A 19,032-nucleotide genomic window follows, 5' to 3' on the forward strand; every position below is an offset into this window, starting at 1 on the left:
TTATGGGAGTTCCCTTGTATGTTATTTGTCATTTTTCCCTTGCTGCTTTCAGTAATTTTTCTTTGTCTTTAATTTTTGGCAGTTTGATTACTATTCGTCTCGGTGTGTTTCTCCTTGGGTTTAGCCTGCCTGGGACTCTGTGCTTCCTGGACTTGGGTGACTATTTCCTTTCCCATGTTAGTGATGTTTTCGAGTATAATCTCTTCAAATATTTTCTCGGGTCCTTGCTCTCTCTCTTCTCCTTCTGGGACCCCTATAATGTGAATGTTGTGCGTTTAATGTTTTCCCAGAGGTCTCTTAGGCTGTCTTCATTTCTTTTCATTCTTTTTTCTTTATTCTGTTCTGCAGCAGTGAATTCCACCATTCTGTCTTCCAGATCACTTGTCTGTTCTTCTGCCTCAGTTATTCTGTTATTGATTCCTTCTAGTGTAGTTTTCATTTCAGTTATTGTATTGTTCATCTCTGTTTGTTTGTTCTTTAATTCTTCTAGGTCTTTGTTAAACATTCCTTGCATCTTCTCGATGTTTGCCTCCACTCTTTTTCCAAGGTCCTGGATCATCTTCACTATCATTATTCTGAATTCTTTTTCTGGAAGGTTGCCTGTGTCCACTTTATTTAATTGTTTTTCTGGGATTTTATCTTGTTCCTTCATCTGGTACATAACCCTCTGCCTTTTCATCTTGTCTGTCTTTCTGTGAATGTGGTTTTTGTTCCACAGGCTGCAGGATTGTAGTTCTTCTTGCTTCTGCTGTCTGCCCTCTGGTGGATGAGGCTATCTAAGAGGATTGAGCAAGTTTCCTGATGAGAGGGACTGTTGGTGGGTAGTGCTGGGTGTTGCTCTGGTGGGCAGAGCTCAGTAAAACTTTAATCCACTTGTCTGCTGATGGGTGGGGCTGGGTTCCCTCTGTTGGTTTTTTGGCCTGAGTGGACCCAACACTGGAGCCTACCTGGGCTCTTTGGTGAGGCTAATGGCAGACTCTGGGAGGGTTCAAAACAAGGAGTACTTCCTAGAACTTCTGCTGCCAGTGTCCTTGTCCTCACGGTGAGACACAGCCACCCCCCGCCTCTGCAGGAGACCCTCCAACACTAGCAGGTAGGTCTGGTTCAGTCTCCTATGGGGTCACTGCTCCTTCCCCTGGGTCCTGATACACACATTACTTTGTGTGTGCCCTCCAAGAGTGGAGTGTCTGTTTCCCCCAATCCTGTTGAAGTCCTACAGTCAAATCCCGCTAGCCTTCAAAGTCTGATTCTCTAGGAATTCCTCCTCCCGTTGCCAGACCCCCAGGTTGGGAAGCCTGTGTTGGGGCTCAGAACCTTCACTCCAGTGGGTGGACTTTTGTGCTATAAGTGTTCTCCAGTTTGTGAGTCACCCACCCAGCAGTTATGGGAGTTGATTTTATTGTGATTGCGCCCCTCCTACCATCTCATTGTGGTTTCTCCTTTGTCTTTGGATGTGGGATTTTTTTTGATGAGTTCCAGTGTCTTCCTCTCGATGATTGTTCAGCAGTTAGTTGTGATTCTGGTGCTCTCGCAAGAGGGAATGAGAGCACGTCCTTCTACTCTGCCGTCTTGAACCAATCTCCTGTTTCATCTTGTTTTGATTTTGATAATTTGTGTCTTTCAAGCAATTTGTGTATGTCATATAAGTTGTTAAATTATTGACTTAAAGTTGTTCAAAATGTTCTTTTGACTACCCTTAACATTGCTAGGATCCGAACAAATATTCCTTATTTCATTCTAGATATTGGTAATTTAAATCTTCTCTCCTTTTTTTTCTTTATGAGAGTCTAGCTTGGAGTTTATCAATAAACTTTTATTGATATTTTCAAAGAACTAGCTTTTTGTTTTATTAAGTTTTGTCTATTGTCAGTTTTTTATTTCATTGATTTCTGGTCTAATACTTAGTATTTTCTTTCTTCCACTTTGGGTTTGATTTTCTCTTATTTTTTCTTTCTTTTATATCTTCTTAACGTAGTTGATTTTAGCCCTTTCCTTTTTTAAGATACAGCCTTAGAGCTATATATTTCTCTTTAAGCTTGGCTTAAAATGCTCCCCCACATTTTAATATGTTCTGTTTTCATTATTATTCATTCTAATTTGTTTCTACTTTACTCTATGACTGTTTCTCTGACTCATGGGCTGTTTAGAATCATGTTGTTAAATTTCACAAACATCTAGGTGCTTTTTCAAGTATCTTTTTGTTACTAATTTTTAATTTAATTTTGTTATCAGAGAACATGTTCTGTATACTTGGAATCATTCCAAAATGACTGAGATTTTTTCATGGGCTGGAGTATAGACTGTCTTGATAATTGTTCTATATGCACTTGAAAATAATATATGTTTTGCTTTTGTGGGGTGGAGTGTTGTGTAACTGTCAATTAGGTGAAGTTAATTTGCTAAGTGTTGTTCAACTCTTCTAAATTGTTACTGATTTTTTTTCTACTTGTTCTATGGATTACTGAGAGTGGATTGTCAAAACTCCAAATATGGTTGTGGCTTTTTCTCTTTATCCTTTCACTGTTGTCAGTTTTTGCTGCCTGTACTTTGAAGCTTTGAAATTAGTGCATAGACATTTAGGATTATATCTTCTTGATAAATTGACCCTCTTATGATTATAAAAGACTTCTCTTTTTATTCCTGGTAATATTGATTATCTCAAAGCCTACTTTGTCTAATATTAATATAGTCACTCCAGCTTTATTGTTATTAGTGTTTTTATAGTATAGTTTTTCACATCCTTTTACTTTTAAGCTATTGGTATCCTTATATTAAAATATACCCATTGTAGATAGAATATAGTTGGATGTTGCTTTTTTCCTTTGAAGTTCAGTATGGAAGGCAATCTTGCCCTTTTAATTGGAGGGATTAGACCAATTACATTTAAATCAGTTATAAATATTGTTTAGTTTAGGTCTGCCGTCTTTCTCTTTGTTTTCTATTTGTCTTATCTGTTCCTCTTTTCCCATCTGCCTTTGTAGTGAGTTTTCTTTTTAGCTTTATTGAGGTATAATTGCCAAATTGTAAGATATTTAAAGTGTATGACATGATGATTCGATATACGTATACATTGTGAAAGGATCCCCCCCATTGAGTTAATTAGCATATCCATCACCTCACATATTTACCTTTACTTTGTGGAGGAGTGAGAACATTTAAGTCTTATTGTCAGCAAATTTCAATTACATAATACACTGTTATTAACTATAGTCATCATGTTATACTTAAATCCTCAGACCTTATTCCCCTTATAACTGAAAGTTTATACCCTTTTACTAACCTCTCCCTTTGTTGTTGTATTGTTTTCTGGTATATAATATTTCTGATTATGAGCCTGCAAATATTCTTATCTTTGTTCACCTGAATATAATTTGTCTTTTACTTTACAAAATTTGTCTTTAGAACTGATTTTGGGGATTTTATTATGATACTTTGGTGTGATTTTTTTTTTTTAATGTTTATCCTGCTTGGGAGTCATTGAGATATGGGGGTATATAGGCTTATAATTTCCATAAAATTTGGAAAAAAAATTGAGCATTATTTTTTCAAAATTTTTTGTGCACTCTCTTTCTGGGATTTCTATTACTTTCATGTTGGACTGTTTGATAGTATCTTACAGGCATTGATTTCTCTATTAATTTTCAGTCTTTTTTTGTTTTGTGATTCTTTGAAATGGAAACTTTGGATAGTTTCTATTGCTGTGTCTTAAAGTTTCACTAATATTTCCTTGTGCAGTGTTTACTCTGTGGTTAACCCCCATTCAGTAAATTTCTTATTTCAGGTATTGTATTTTTCAGCTTTAGAAGTTTCATTTGGTTACTTTTGTATCTTCCATCTCTCTCCTCTTTATGTTCATGGATTCTTTATGTACATGAGCTGCTTTTGTTTTTACCATAGCTGTTTTGAAATCCCTATCTACTAATTACATCACCTCTGTAATTTATAGCTATTTCTACTGACTGAACTTTCTTCTGGTTTGGGTCACATTTTCCTGCATCTTTGCAAATCTGGTAATTTTCTATTGGATGTTAGATATTGTGAGTATCACACTGTTGAGTGTCTAGGTTTTGTTGTCTTCCTTTAATGAGTGTGCAGGTTTGTTTTGGTAGATAGTTAAATTCCTTGTGAATTACTTTAAAGTCTTATTCAAAAGTTTTAAAAAATTTAAACTCATTTTTAGACTTACAGAAAAGGTGCAAGAATAGTACAAAGAGTTCATTGATATGCTTCACCCAGATTAACCAACTGCTATCATTTTACTACATTGGCTTTACTCATTTATCTTTTTTTTTTCTGAACCCATTTAAGAGTAAATTGTAGAGATGATGCTTCTTTACTCCTAAATGCTTCAAAGTGTATTTCCTAAAGACAAGGAACCCGGTTACATAACTCTAATAAAATCAACCTCAGAAAATTAGCACTATATAATAGTATTTTCTTTTCTTTTTTTTTTTTTAATTAATTAATTTATTTATTTTTATTACTTTTGGCTGTGCTGGGTCTTCGTTTCTGTGCGAGGGCTTTCTCTAGTTGTGGCAAGCGGGGGCCACTCTTCATCGCGGTGCGCGGGCCTCTCACTATCGCGGCCTCTCTTGTTGCGGAGCACAGGCTCCAGACGCGCAGGCTCAGTAGTTGTGGCTCACGGGCCTAGCCGCTCCGCAGCATGTGGGATCTTCCCGGACCGGGGCACGAACCCGTGTCCCCTGCATTGGCAGGTGGATTCTTAACCACTGCGCCACCAAGGAAGCCCAATAGTATTTTCTAATCAGAGACTTTATTGAGATTTTACGCCTTATCCCATTTATGTTCTTTATAGAAAATGAAAATCCAATACCCTATCTTACATTCAGTTTTTGTATATCTTTAGACCCTTTACATCTGGAATGGCTCATGAGTCTTCCTTTGTATTTCATGGCATTGAAAGTTTATTTTTTAAACTCAATTTGATATTTTTCAATGTTTTCTTGTGGTTACATTTAGGTCATATAATTTTGGCAGAAATATCACAGAGATGATGCTGAGTTCTTCTCACTGCATCATACCAGGAGATAGATAGTCATTCCCCTTCTGATTATAAGTTTAATATTTTGCTTAAGGTGGTATTGCCATGTTTCTCCACTGTAAATTTATTCTCCAACCCACTGAAACTAATAAATATCTAGTAGGTAAATAATTTGAGACTATGTCAAAATTCTTTCCTTCCTTAAACTTTACCCACTAGTTTTAGCACTAATGATGATTCTTTCCTGAATCAGCAGCAGTTATTATATTTTGCCAAATGGTGATTTTCTTATTCTGTCATTCCTTCTCCATTTATTAACTGACTATTTACTGGAAGAAAGAATGTTTCCTCCCTCCCTCCCTCCTATTTTTCTCTCTTTCTTTCTTTTTGATATTTATACAAACAATATAATTGTAATAAATATAACAATTTTAAAAATGAACAAAAAGCTGCCAGAACCTAAGCTCTTTGACAAAGTGACTATTTTCATTAAGATTTCTTGTTTAATGATACAACAACAATTGAAAGAATATTCAGTCAACAGTATGTTTTGAGTTTCTACTGTATATAATTTATTGTGCTAAGCACTTTAGGAAATGTAAAGATGTCCTTGTAAATTTTAGAATTTTTGCATTTTTCTCCTTTTCACTTTCAAGTTCCTTTACATTTTTTTTTTCCTGGCTACCTTTCCCTCTTTTATTCTATCAAGCAAGGGAGCATGCCTCTACTTTTTCTCTAAGGCTAATTCCTCTATCTTTGCCCACAGTTCTCTTCCCTTTTATGGCTTATGGAATCTTGTAAGTAGACAGGATGGCATAGTGGTTAAGAGCATACAGTTTTGGGGACCACATGGACATTTTTATTTGAATCCATACCCTCTCAGTTATAGCTGTTTGATTTCAGGCTAGTTAAGTAGCCTCTCCAGCCTTTGGACTCTCATTTGTAAATGGGGGATAATAACAGTACCCATCTCATAGAATTGTTATGAGGATTATAGGAGACCATATGTGATACTTGCACAATGCCTGGCACATAGTAAGTGCTCAATCCGTGTCAGCTTTAATTATTATTATCTAAAAATCATCTCCTTGCTCCTAATAATAGCCTGGAAATTTAAAAAATATTGTTCCAAGTGGTCAGTTGAATGGACAGTAAACATCATGACAAATGCTTATGTCTGAATGGATATAGTCAAGAATCCTCCTTGGATTGTGAAGCCTTCTATTTTGCTCTTTAAATAGGTGTTAGAAGATTGAACAAGCTATGAAAGTATATTTTACCAATTCTGTCTCTTTCACATAAGTGATTAGTTTTTCTTACAATTAATCTGAGACAAAATACCAGGAATTCTTTCCTCTAGTTCCAGAATAACTTTGTTTTCTTCTATTTAAATAAAGACAGTTCCTTTTCCTCCTTCTCATTGTGATGATGCAAGGGAAATTAATAAGTGTAATAATAACAGTAATAGCCATCATCAACAAAGGCTTTTAAAATCCCTAATGCCCAGGCCACACCCCAGAATCTTTGGGAGAGGAATCCACATTCTCAAACCTGGTTTTTATGGGAATCATTTGGGGAACTTTAAAAAATACTGATGTCTGGCCCCTCCCCTAGAGACTCTGATTTTATCCGCCCAGATATGATGTGGGCATCAGGATTTTTTAAAGCTCCCACGTGGTTCTGATGCATGGCCATGCTTAAGAATGGCTGCTTTACACACAATACCTCCCCCTTGAGAGAAGCCTGTCTTCAGACTCACATGGCCTCACTAGTGACAGAGGAGGCAGCCTCCTGGGTCCTGGTCCTGGAGCTTGATTTTCAGAGATAGGGCTTGTACTGATATATGCCTCTTTGTGTAATCCTGTCATGCCCTTCCTCATGACATTGAGGTTTTCCTCCATCTCTGATGCAAGCACAAGCTCCCAGCCATCCCATTCTCACATTATTCAAACTGACCCAACCCTCTATCCCTCCTCACCCTCATGTGCCCTCTGAACTCTGACCTATGATCAGCAAACTTCCAAAATCCTCAACCTTTTATTCTGAATAGAAGTCCCCTTTCTCCTCTCCTTGCCCTAAAGGAGACTTGGCTCACACCCTTGTATCTCTCTTGAGTGGAGACCTTTTTCTTCTTAAATCTCACATACTCCATACTCCAGGTTGAGGATATGGAGGAAGTGTCATCTTTGCTCTGCATTTCTACTTTAATTCCTGTGATTTTCTCCTTCAAACTGTTAGTGTGTTTGAAGTTGGGCCATCCTGCTGTATCTCCCACCAGCCCTTTGAATTTCATTCGTCTACACACCCACCTCCTAGGCACTCTCCTCATGCTTCTGCACATGCCTTAGCTAATGGCTCATTGTGTCTTTTGCAAGCCTACCTACTCCTCTTATTGCTTCTCATGATGTCAGCAACTGTGTGGATGACCCACACAATGTGCCGGGCTCTTGTTCCTTGAGATCCTCACTTCCCACAACTTTTTCTCCCTTCCGCCTCAAGTCACCATCCAATTATTCCACTTACAATTAATTATTCCAATTATTTATAGTCTTAAACTCTTGATTTTGAATATTCTGCTTCCTATTCTTCCAGATAATATGCTCTAGAGTAACCAACACCACAGTTTTCCAACATCACTGAGCCCATCAAAACTTAGACTCCGCTACTTTGTCACTATTCATCTCTTTTCTTCCTTCCCCACCTTATGTGGCTTAGATTTCATGGCCTCCAATTACTACTGTTTCCTTGCAAACACTCTCATCTCCTGTGAACCTTCCCTTTCTGCTGTAATGGACTGGCAAGTCTCCTAGTGTGAGTACGCTCCCTTTTTACCAGCCTTTCTCACCCCTTACCTTCTAATTTTAACTCATGGCTTGTTTCATACCTAACTGAGAATGTAGAAGCCATAATCTCCCCACCAACAAATTTAGAAATCTACTTGGAGCTTTGCCTATCTTCATTTCCCTCCCATTAAGAGGTGAGAAGTGTTCCCACTTCTATAGAATGTCAACCTCTCTTCTTGAGTTCTGGATCTTATCTCCTCACTTTCTCAAGAATGTGCTGTTTCAGCAAGTTTTATTAGATCTCTCCTGCATCATTGGTCTGTCCTACTCTATGGGATCATCCTCATTAATGTATAGATATTTGCTAGCATGGCCCATTAAAAACCAACAACAATCTTCCTGGATTTCACATCCTCCTTCCACTCATATCCCAGTATCTTTTCTTTCTTTTCCAGAAAATTTTCTTGAACCCGTTATCTATCCTTGGTCCCACCCACTCTTCCAACTTCTCCAATCTGGCTTCAGTTTCCAGCTGCCCCTCTGGAAACAATCAAGTCAGTAGAAAACTCCTTGTCCTAATCTTATGCAACGTCTCAACAACATTTGACCCAACCAACTACTTCCTCCTCCTTGAAACACTGTCGTGTAGATATGCTTCTAATATGAATTTGTCTAACGTTTTTCTCATGATGAGATTGAAGTTATGGATTGAAGTTATTTTTGGGAAGAATACCACAGAGGGGAAGTGCCCTTGTAATCCCTTCATATCAAGAAGAACATGACAGCCATGTAACATCACAGATGATGTTCACCTTTATCATTTTGTTAAGGTAGTGTTTGCTAGCCTTCTCCACTGTCAAATGACTATTTTCCCCTTTCCATACTCTGTTCTTTGGAAGTGAGTCACTAATTCTAGTCTAGTGCAACCTCAAGCCGTGAAGGGATGGTAGTAATTAAATTCCACCAGGGAAGATATTTTTTGTCCCAGTATTCAGATGAGGAAATTGAGGCTCAGGGAGTTTGAGTGAATTTCCTAAGACCACAGATGGTTGTATGGCTAATGATGTTGGCTAATTACCTAAGTAACTTATAGCCATCCAACTTGTATTAATGCAGGTAGCCTTGCATGAGGGATTAGTTTGGTTGAAATGATTTAAAAAAGAAAACCTCCAGGTAAATGCAAATATATGCTCTCAGCAAGACATTTAACCATTTCTGCAGGCCAGTATGTAGGGCAATAAGAATACAAAGAGAACCTAAACAGTGCTTGCCATTGTCATCTAAACTACCATACCTCTGGTTCAGAGAAGAGAAGGTTTTAGAGAAGTGAATTCCAGCTTGTGTTCTGTGGTTTGAATCTGGCTGGCAGAGGTGTTTCATTTGGCTTACATGATATTTAAAATTATTTTCTGATTTGGTTGTCAACTTTCAAAAACTGGAAAATTTCAAATACAAATCTAGATTTCATGCTTCACTTGGAAATTTGAGAGCTCTGGCGGCATTGGATCTTCATTTATCTATGACAAAGTTGCATGGTGCCAAGTCATTGCTTGTCCCCTTGTATGAGCTGCTCTCTGGTTCCCCAGAGTCCCACATAGCCTACCTACTGTGACTTTTGACTACTGTAGCTGTTTGAGCCCAACACTCTTGCTAGGAGGGATGAAATTGCTCTCTCTAGCTATTTGAGGGGTTGCTAAGTTAGAAGGGGAGTTGATGTATTCTGTGGAGTCCCTGAGAGTACAACCAGAATCAACAACTCAGGTTGTAAGGGATAACCTCCAGCAAACAGAAGGCAGAACGGTCTACACGTTTGCAGTCTGTCAATCCAACAGGTTGCCTCAAGTATCGTGACCTTCTTTACATCTGAAGTGTTGAAGCAAAGTGGGGAAGATCATGTATCGGGCTATCAGAGAATGTGTGCACTGGAGAAAGCTCAGAGCAGACACGTTGGAAGAAGCACTCCCAACTCAAATATTATGAGACCCTGTTTTCCTGAAGAGTTAGTAAACTTGATGGAATGGTAATTCTACTCAAAGAAGTAATCATACTTTATGACTGATGATACAGAAAGACACATGAAAGCTCCAAATTTAAAAAAAATACGGGAAGCAAAGACTACAGTGTCTGACCTCAAGTATACAAGCTACTGGGGATGGTGAGAAGTGGACAGAGATGTAGGGAGAAAATTGGGTGATGGGAGAAGGTAACTGGACCACCAGCAGCTTGTGTTTTGTATTAGATGCAGAGAGAGAGGGGTAAGGGCAGCGGGGGAATAATCCAGGGAAAGGAGCAGCATGCTTATTACTAGGCAAACAGCATGCCTGGGTTTTGTTTTCTGATTGAACGACCTTGGCTTGAAATGAAAGCCAGGTGTAGTATAAATCATTTGTATAATCTCATCTAAACACAGCCTGCGAAAGATGGTGTCTCAACTTTTTTGTTGTGGGATCATATGTAGACAGAGGGCAGTGGGGTTTTTAGTTTAGGTGGTTAAATCCTCAAGTGCTAGCTGTCTAGTTTGTTACCATCAGAGATTGTTCCAGCTTTGCCCTGAGTTGCAGGGTCCACTTTGGCCGCCCTCCTGGTGTTACCCATATTTATGTTGTTACAGAAAGTTAAGTGGTTTGGTCTAAGGCTGTTTATGATCACAGATGTGAAGATTTGCCTGAGGATGCCTTTGGACTCTCTGACTCTTTTCCTCCATGAGGAGGCCTGGGGAAATCATTCAGAAATTAATTTGGGACATTGTGTTACCAAATCAAGACAGGTAGAGCACACCTATCCATAAGGTGGGCTATTACCCTAACAGTGATGGAGACATTAATCTCCTTGGCATCAGTGATGTTTGCAATGAGAAAGGAATGCTTGTAGCACCTAATTAATCTCCCTGTATTAATTAACATGTCAAATGACAGTTTTGTTCACACCTTGTTGATTTTGCTAAGGAAGAAGGAAAGAACAATTTTGTGCAGTTCTCTGAAGATTTAGAACAGGAATCTTGGCTCTTGTCCTTACCAGGTTTTAGGATCAAATAAGAAAAGGAGAGAACTATTCCACTTGTGCTTGGTGGCTTAATAGGAAAAAAAAGTTAATGACTTTTATCTTATTTTGGCTCAGACGCCTACCTGAGATATGATTTGAAATGATTTTCCTATTCTCACCTCCCCTTCTTGAAGACATGGAGATTTATCAATATCTCACAACAGCAAAGAACATTGCTCAGTACAATTTGACACCGGCACTGCTTTCTTCTCCAAAGAGCCATCACACGTCTTTTTAACTTCTATAGATTTAAACAGGATTTATACTTCATAAACCCAAGCGTGTATCCAAAGCCTCTTGTTATTGTTAAGAACAACAACAAAAAAGCTGTACTCTCAATAAACCTGTTTTGTTTTCTGTAAACCTCTAAAGAAAGATTTGTACTTTACTTAGTCTGGGCATTAGAAGAAATAAACCCGGTTTGGCCAGCACCCCTCCCAGAAACAGCATCTGAGAACAGGCCCTGGGGCCCTGTAACTTTCCAAGCACTAATAGGAAGGACTCGGCAAAGTAGCGAGAGTCAATTTGTCACTGCTTCTTCTTTTTTAAAGTAGGCAGCAACTTATGTTTATGTTTGTCTTTCTGGAACATTGGTGTGTCACGCTGTTATTTAGTCAAAGACATTTTTACTATTTCCTTATGGGATTTATAACCACAGGGTTTATTTCCCTACTGATGTTTAGCGTTACATTTTAGAATTATGCCTACCTGACACTTCAGGAAATTTCCTCTGAAGAGGTTGTATTTAAGCCAGAAATGGCCAGGTTTGTCCAGAACCCACTACTCAGCCACTACTTTCTATGCAGTAGAAGGATTCTTTTGCCCTACCCAGGTACGTGGGGAGTTTCTTGCCTTTTGGGAGGTCTGAGGTCTTCTGCCAGCATTCAGTGGATGTTCTATAGGAGCAGTTCCATGTGTAGATGTATTTCTGATGTATCTGTGGAGAGGAAGGTGATCTCTGCGTCTTACTCTTCCGCCATCTTGCCCAGACCCCCCTAGAAGGATTCTTTAAGTTAAATTGATTTTACACTTTCGGAGTTAACTCTACCTTCTATTTTCCTTTTTCTCACTTGGCATTCCTTTCCATTGCCTGCATATTAATATAGTTGATGCAGAAAATGTGGTACCCGAGCATTGCACAAGCTTATCACACGTGTGATGCCTACAAATGTGCATGCTACATGCAGACACACTTGGGGCATTGCTGAGAAGGACACATAGGGGTCATGGAAGGAAGTATGGGATGGAGTCCAGAGAGACTTGGGTTAAACTCTGGTTCTTCCAGTTACTAGTTTTATTAATTGATTTCCTACCTTCTAAAATGTGTAGGGTTGTTGTAAAAGGACTACTCAAACTAATATATATAAATCATAGGAGATGAATAGGAAATGTTAGCTTATTTGTGATTGATAGCTGTTTTTCTTAGGAAATATATCAGATTCAGGGTCCATGTGAATATTATGAAGCTTGGCGTTCAATCATTTAACAGTTTCCCATCTGAGAAGCACCAACATCCTTTAGAAATGGTATTCCTTATTTGATCAGTAATCCTACCTCCTCTAACATGAGTCTGGGTATAAAAGTTTAAAATACTTTTGACTGACATATATGTGTATTTCCATATCTGTGTGACAAAGGACTCCATGAAAAGTACTGTACTATACCCAGGCACTTTGATCCTATTCGAAATATTACGGTCTAAGTTTAAGCTATTTCAAAGGTCTAATAATTTCCACTTTTATTCCCAACATAGAAATAACTCTTTATGCAGCCCCCAGCCCCAGCTGGAACATTTCTGCTGCTGCTCCCAGGAAGGACATGTCCCTTTCATGCTCAGTGTGGACAGTCACTGATGGTATCAGGAGACCACCCCCTCATGTGGATGATAGACTATGTACCGGCTTTTACTTAGCTGCTAATGAGTAATGGTCCTGCGGCTGGCACAAATGTGGCCAGCCACGACAGGGCTGTTGTGAGAAGCCAAAAACACTTTTATCCTCCAGGGCCTTAGATGTCGCCTTCAGGTTCTGCTAAGAAGAAACTGGCTGTTGGGCCAGCATCTCAAGAGCAGCCCAAGACTCAGGAAAGACGTGATAGGCTAGCGTGGTTGAGCAGCATTATTATTATTGAAAGACATAGCTATTGTCTTTCAACAGGATGGTCAACCTGTTCTCTCTTTAGTAGCAAAGTTGACTTGGGAAACCAGTTTAAGTCCCAAAAATGTTGCTTGGTATGTATAGAATCAGAGTAATGAGATTGAGAGGTTTTTATCATGATTTTTTTCCTTTTTAAAATTACACAAGCAATACATTTTTATTACAGAAACATTAGAAAACATGATATAAAGAAAAAAAGAGCCACACACACCATTTAGAGATAACCATTGTTAATATTTTGATGCATAACCTTCCATACATTTTTTTTTTTTTTTTGGCTGCGTTGGGTCTTCGTTGCTGCGCACGGGCTTTCTCTAGTTGCGGCGAGCGGGGGCTACTCTTTGTTGCGGTGCTCAGACTTCTCATTGCGGTGGCTTCTCTTGTGTGGAGCACAGGCTCTAGGCACGCGGGCTCTAGAGCACAGGCTCAGTAGTTGTGACGCACAGGCTTAGTTGCTCCGCGGCATGTGGGATCTTCCTGGACTAGGGCTTGAACCTGTGTCCCCTGCATTGGCAGGCGGATTCTTAACCACTGCACCACCAGGGAAGTCCCTTCCATACATTTTTTTTTTTAACATCTTTATTGGAGTATAATTGCTTTACAATGGTGTGTTAGTTTCTGCTTTATAACAAAGTGAATCAGCTATACATATACATATGTTCCCATATCTCTTCCCTCTTGCATCTCCCCCCCACCCTCCCTATCCCACCCCTCTAGGTGGTCACAAAGCACCGAGCTGATCTCCCTGTGCTATGCGGCTGCTTCCCACTAGCTATCTGTTTTACACTTGGTAGTGTATATATGTCCATGCCACTCTCTCACTTTGTCCCAGCTTACCCTTCCCCCTCCCCGTATTCTCAAGTCCATTCTCTAGTAGGTCTGCATCTTTATTCCCATCTTGCCCCTAGGTTCTTCATGACATTTATTTTTTTTTTTTAGATTCCATATATATGTGTTAGCATACGGTATTTGTTTTTCTCTTTCTGACTTACTTCACTCTGTATGACAGACTCTAGGTCCAGCCACCTCACTACAAATAACTCAATTTCGTTCCTTTTTATGGCTGAGTAATATTCCATTGTATGTATGTGTCACATCTTCTTTATCCATTCATCTGTTGATGCCTTTCATACATTTTTATGCCTCCTTATTGAGACTTACAGACTTTAGGTCTTGATGATAATTCATTCTTTTAGAAACTTAAGGTCCTACAAGAGTAATTGTATTCAGATTTTATTTTGAGCAGGGGCAAGAAGGGGAAGATCCTTTTCCTGTAAAACCAACTCTTTTGCCAGATACATGGATGGATAGATAGATGCATGGGTGGATGAAAGGATGGATGTGTTGCAGGAAGGGGGACCCCTCCAGGGCCTGAGAGTGGGCTCTTGCTAACACTCAGAAGTGAATTGTTCGAGGAGACACACATACTGACAAAGCAAGAGACTTTATTGGGAAGGGGCGCCCAGGTGGAGAGCAGCAGGGTAAAGGAACCCAGGAGAACTGCTCTGCCACGTGGCTCGCAGTCTCAGGTTTTATGGTTATGAGGTTAGTTTCCGGGTTGTCTCTGGTCAGTCATCTTGCTTGGCCCATATTTGGTCTGACTCGGGGTCCTTCCTGGTGGCACACACATCTCTCAGCCAAGATAGATTCCAGTGAGAAAGATTCTGGGAGGTTGGTAGGACATATGGACTGGCATCTCCTCCCTCCTTCTGGCCTCTCCCGAATTCTCCTGGTTAGTTTTCGGTGGCAGCACCGTGTTCCTTATCAGGACCTCTTGTTGCGAGACAACTTACGCAAGTGGCTATCATCATGCCTGGCCTAGGCGGGTGGTTTCTGTCAACGTTTCCCTAACAGGTGGATGGATGGATGAGTGGAAGAAAGGAGAGATGGTTAGATTAATGGATTCTTTGGAATGAAGACACCTTAATTTAACCAGTAGAGTGCATTTTGAATTTGGATAAATTTCTTTGGGTGGGCAGGATTTTGTTTGCCAGCATTCTGTCCTTGGGGGAATCTCCTCTCCCCCTACTCAATGTGATATGGTTAACTGTTAAAGATGCTGTATGTATGCCCTCTCTCTCCAGATATTATAGCCACATATGACCCAGTCTGAGCAAATCATATTCTTGCAACCCCTTAGATACAGTGATTGGTTCAGGGGTGGGCATATGATCCAAACTGTGGTAATCAGAGTTATTCCTGGAATTGATATATGAACACTAGGAGAAAACATCTCTTTATACTGAGGTAGCTCAATGGGGAAGGTGGACAACAGGGGCAGCCTGATGTCTTCTTGCCGGCCATGTGGCAGAGAGCTTGTCTGAGAGCAGGGACCAGCAGTGCGGAGATAGACATGGGGAGAGAGGAAGAGGGAGGGGGAGAGGTTAAGGGAGAGGGAGAAGGACACACACACACACACACACACACACACACACACACACAAAGGTAGGTGAGAACAAGCTCTCACCAATGAGTTGACACTGTTTGAGCCCTTGGACCCAGACAACTTTAAAATTCCCAGTTATGTTAGCCAACTAAACTTTTCACTTTTGCTTAAGCTAGTTTAAGCTGGTTTTGGTCAAATATAACCAAAAGTCATAACTACTTCTCCAGCTCCTTGGGGACAGGGGCCCTGTCTCACCTAGTCTCTAAACACACAGCCTAACTTACTCTCTTCTTTTTTTATGCTCAGGGTGTAACTTTTCTTCATTTCATTCTGCCTCGAAGAGCTTCCAGCTCTGCATTCACTGTGGCGAAGGGCCCGTATCCTCCCGGGAAAAGAGGAGTGCAAAGCACCCTTTAGGTGATCGATCAACATAAGGTGGAGCCCATGACTCCTCTGACAGCCAGTGGGGTCAGATGCGTAGGGCAGGCCCGGTTTTGATTAATATTCCTATAAAATGGAATTCTGGGACTGACCTCCATTCGACTCAAGCAACACAAAGATAATTGACCTTTGGAAACTGCCTTTGGCAGTCTTTTATTATTTTTATAGGAAAGTCCTGCAAACTAATTACATCTCACAATGGGCCTTTTATGGTGCTATTAGTTTAGTGCAGATTTCAGAGAAATTAGTCCACGGGGAGCCTGAAATTCTCGGAAAAAAAAAGCTCTCCATGGACTTATTTGACTTTAGGATTAGTAGGAAAGATGGATTGGTGGCCTGATATTCTCTATAGTAACTTCTGGCATTTTAAGCCATCTGACCAAGGTACCACGTTCCCATTTGGGCCCCTGGTGTCCACCCCAAGCAAAAGGAAAAATATAAATTTAAAAAAGGACAAGCTGGCTCTTTAAAGAATTCAGTCTACAAATCAAAGAGGGTTTATGCCTCCCTCAGTCTGAGGTTAAAGAAGAATGGGGTGAGAAAATTGAAACAGCACTTCTGTTTAAAGGTCTGGGTTTTCCCGAATATGAAATTACAGATATCTGTCTCAGATTCTCATGTTGGCTTCTGCACCTGTCACCGTGACCATAATTATTTGTAGAGTGACAGTTCTGGGGCCACTGTCACAGGGTCAGGCTGTAGGTCTGGGCTGCAAGAGAGGAGGTATCATCTCAGCAAAATCACCCTGCCCCCAAGCCAGGGGTCAAGTGCATAGCTACCCATGCCCTGCGGAGCAGAGTGGGGGAAGGAGAGACGCTAGATGGTGACAAGGGGACCAAGGCTTGGCAGGGTGCCCTTCCATTTCCTGAGTTCTGGCCCCAGCTCACCCTTAGGACATGGAAGGGGCCGCAGAGCAGGTCCACACGGGGCAGAGTGCCTGAGTGACTTGTGCACCAGAGCTGCTTCCCCATCAGCCCAACCTTGACCCTTGATGCCCCCAGCCCTGCCTGTGCCTGTGTCACGTGGTTGTCAGCCAGGCTGCACTGGGAGCCCACAGTCCTCTGTGCCCTTTCTGTCTTGAGGACTTGCACTGTGTCCTTACCCTCCTTTCCTTTCAGTTACTGTTTGCTCTGGCTCTGACCTTGTTGGTGCCTGCTCACACGTCCCGGGCATACCTAGCCAGGGCTTTCTTCTGCAAGCACCTGTGACTGTCTGCCTGGGGGCTTCCTCTAGCTGTAGGAGGAGCGTGCCTAGCCTGAGCAGGTGGGGTGGGCTGACATGCTTCGAGTTATCTCCCGTGGGACCAACCCTCAACTATTCATGTGAAGGTGCTGATGGGCTAATACCCCAGTTCCCTAACCCCTGGGGTGGGACAGCTCCGAGGTTTGTTCCGCATTGTCGCCAGGAGTTCCCTGTGCAGTTTGGCCCCAATTGCCCCTGGTGGTAAACTTCCTATTAACACACCCTGTATTCACTTCCTTCCTCTTCTGCCTCAGTTTCCCAGCCCCTACTACTACTTCTGAGTCTCCTCCCAGAGCCTTGTCTCAGAGCCTGCTTGGGGGCTGGCAACCTAAGCCAGATCTCTTTCCTATCTTGGCCCCGAGTCTCTCATTGTAGGTCTAAGATTTGAGGTGGCTTGTCCTGTACTGTCTTAGGCCCTTCTTGCTCCCTTCCTTACCTTAAACTCATATAACTTCTCATGGCGTATCTGTTTCAGGATCCTCTGAGAAAGAAAGAAAGAAGGAAGGAAGGAAGGAAGGAAGGAAAGAAAGAAAGAGAGAAAGAGAGAGAAAGAAAGAAAGAAAGAAAGAAAGAGAGAAAGAAAGAAAGAAGGAAGAAAGGAAGAAAGGAAGAAGGAAAGAGAGAGAGAGAAAGAAAGAAAAAAAAGAAAGAAAAAAAGAAAGAGAGAGAGAAAGAGAAAGAGAAAGAGAGAAAGGAAGGAAGGAAGGAAGAAAGAAAAAGAAAGGAAGGAAGGAAGGAAGGAGGGAGGGGGGAAGGAGGGAAGGAAGGAGGAAGGAAGGAAGGAAAGAAAGAAGAAAGGAAGGAGGGAAGGAAGGAAGGGAGGGAGAGAAAGCCTCCCTCTTGAGGGAGGGCAGGAGAGGGTAGTGAAAGGACCACACCTCGGGCACGATACGTACGGATGTGTGTCTAGAGAAGGAGCAGAGCCCCGAGGAGCTGTGTCCACCACCCACGGGGGCTGCCCTGCGTTCTTTGGATCAGTTTCTGGTCCTTGAACCCGCCAATGGACCGGCTTTATTAGCAAGTGGGACAGGGCCCCCTCTCTTCCGCCAATTCACTGCTCCCTTTGGAAGCAGTGGCGTCTTGCTTACGAAGCAGAAAGCTCTGGCTGCAAGCACTGCTTGTGTGGCGTGGGGCAAGTTGTTTAATCCCTCACCACAGCTCCTTGTCCTCGTCTGAAAAATGAGGCTCAACATGTCCACCTCACAGGGTAGCTGGGAGCAGTAAATAAGAGAATGTGAGGAAGTGCTTGGTGGAGTGCGCGGCACACGGTAAGAGCTCAGCATCGCTAGCTGTTATCATTCACCTGGCACGCGCTGCCTGGTTTTGTTCGTTGTCTTTTGATGTTTTATCCCCCTGAAGGCAGGAGGCATGCGATGGCATCTTTCTTCCGCATGGAGTGTACAGCATGTGTATAAAGGGGGTGTGTAAAGAGATACATGGGTAGGGAGCAGGTAGCTTAACATCCTGGCTGACACTTGCTCTTCTTGACCTTTCAGGCATGGGGCCGCCTGGGGGTCAGGACGCACGTGAAGAGGCAGTTCTGGTTGTGGCTAGGGTTCAGTCTCATCCCTGCATTCCTAGGGGTGCAGCCTCGCTATGATGAAGCCCTTTCATTGGTGGCCCTCCTTCGTCATGCTCAAAACCTGAAGACAGTGCAGGGGCTGGTGCCCCAGGAAAGGCCAGGGCAGCAGTGGGGTATTTTGCACTCTGAGGTGCAAAAATGTTGAAGCTGGACAAGTCACTTAAATAACGGCGTTATCTGCTGCTTCCCCTTCAGTGTTCCAGACAGATAAAGACAAAATAGCCGAGGTAATTGTGGAGATGGAGTGTCGCTGGCAAACGATCTGAGCACAAAGACCATTTCCAGAGACAGATGGAGTGGAGGCTCTGGTAATTTTTCTTGAATCATGTTTAAAGGGGCACAGCCTGAAAACCAATTCAGCAGGAGTGCCGCTCGGAGGCTCCAGGACCACCTGAACT

This window comes from Balaenoptera borealis (genome assembly GCF_965194805.1).
Source record: "Balaenoptera borealis genome assembly, chromosome: 10".
NCBI lineage: Eukaryota > Metazoa > Chordata > Mammalia > Artiodactyla > Balaenopteridae > Balaenoptera > Balaenoptera borealis.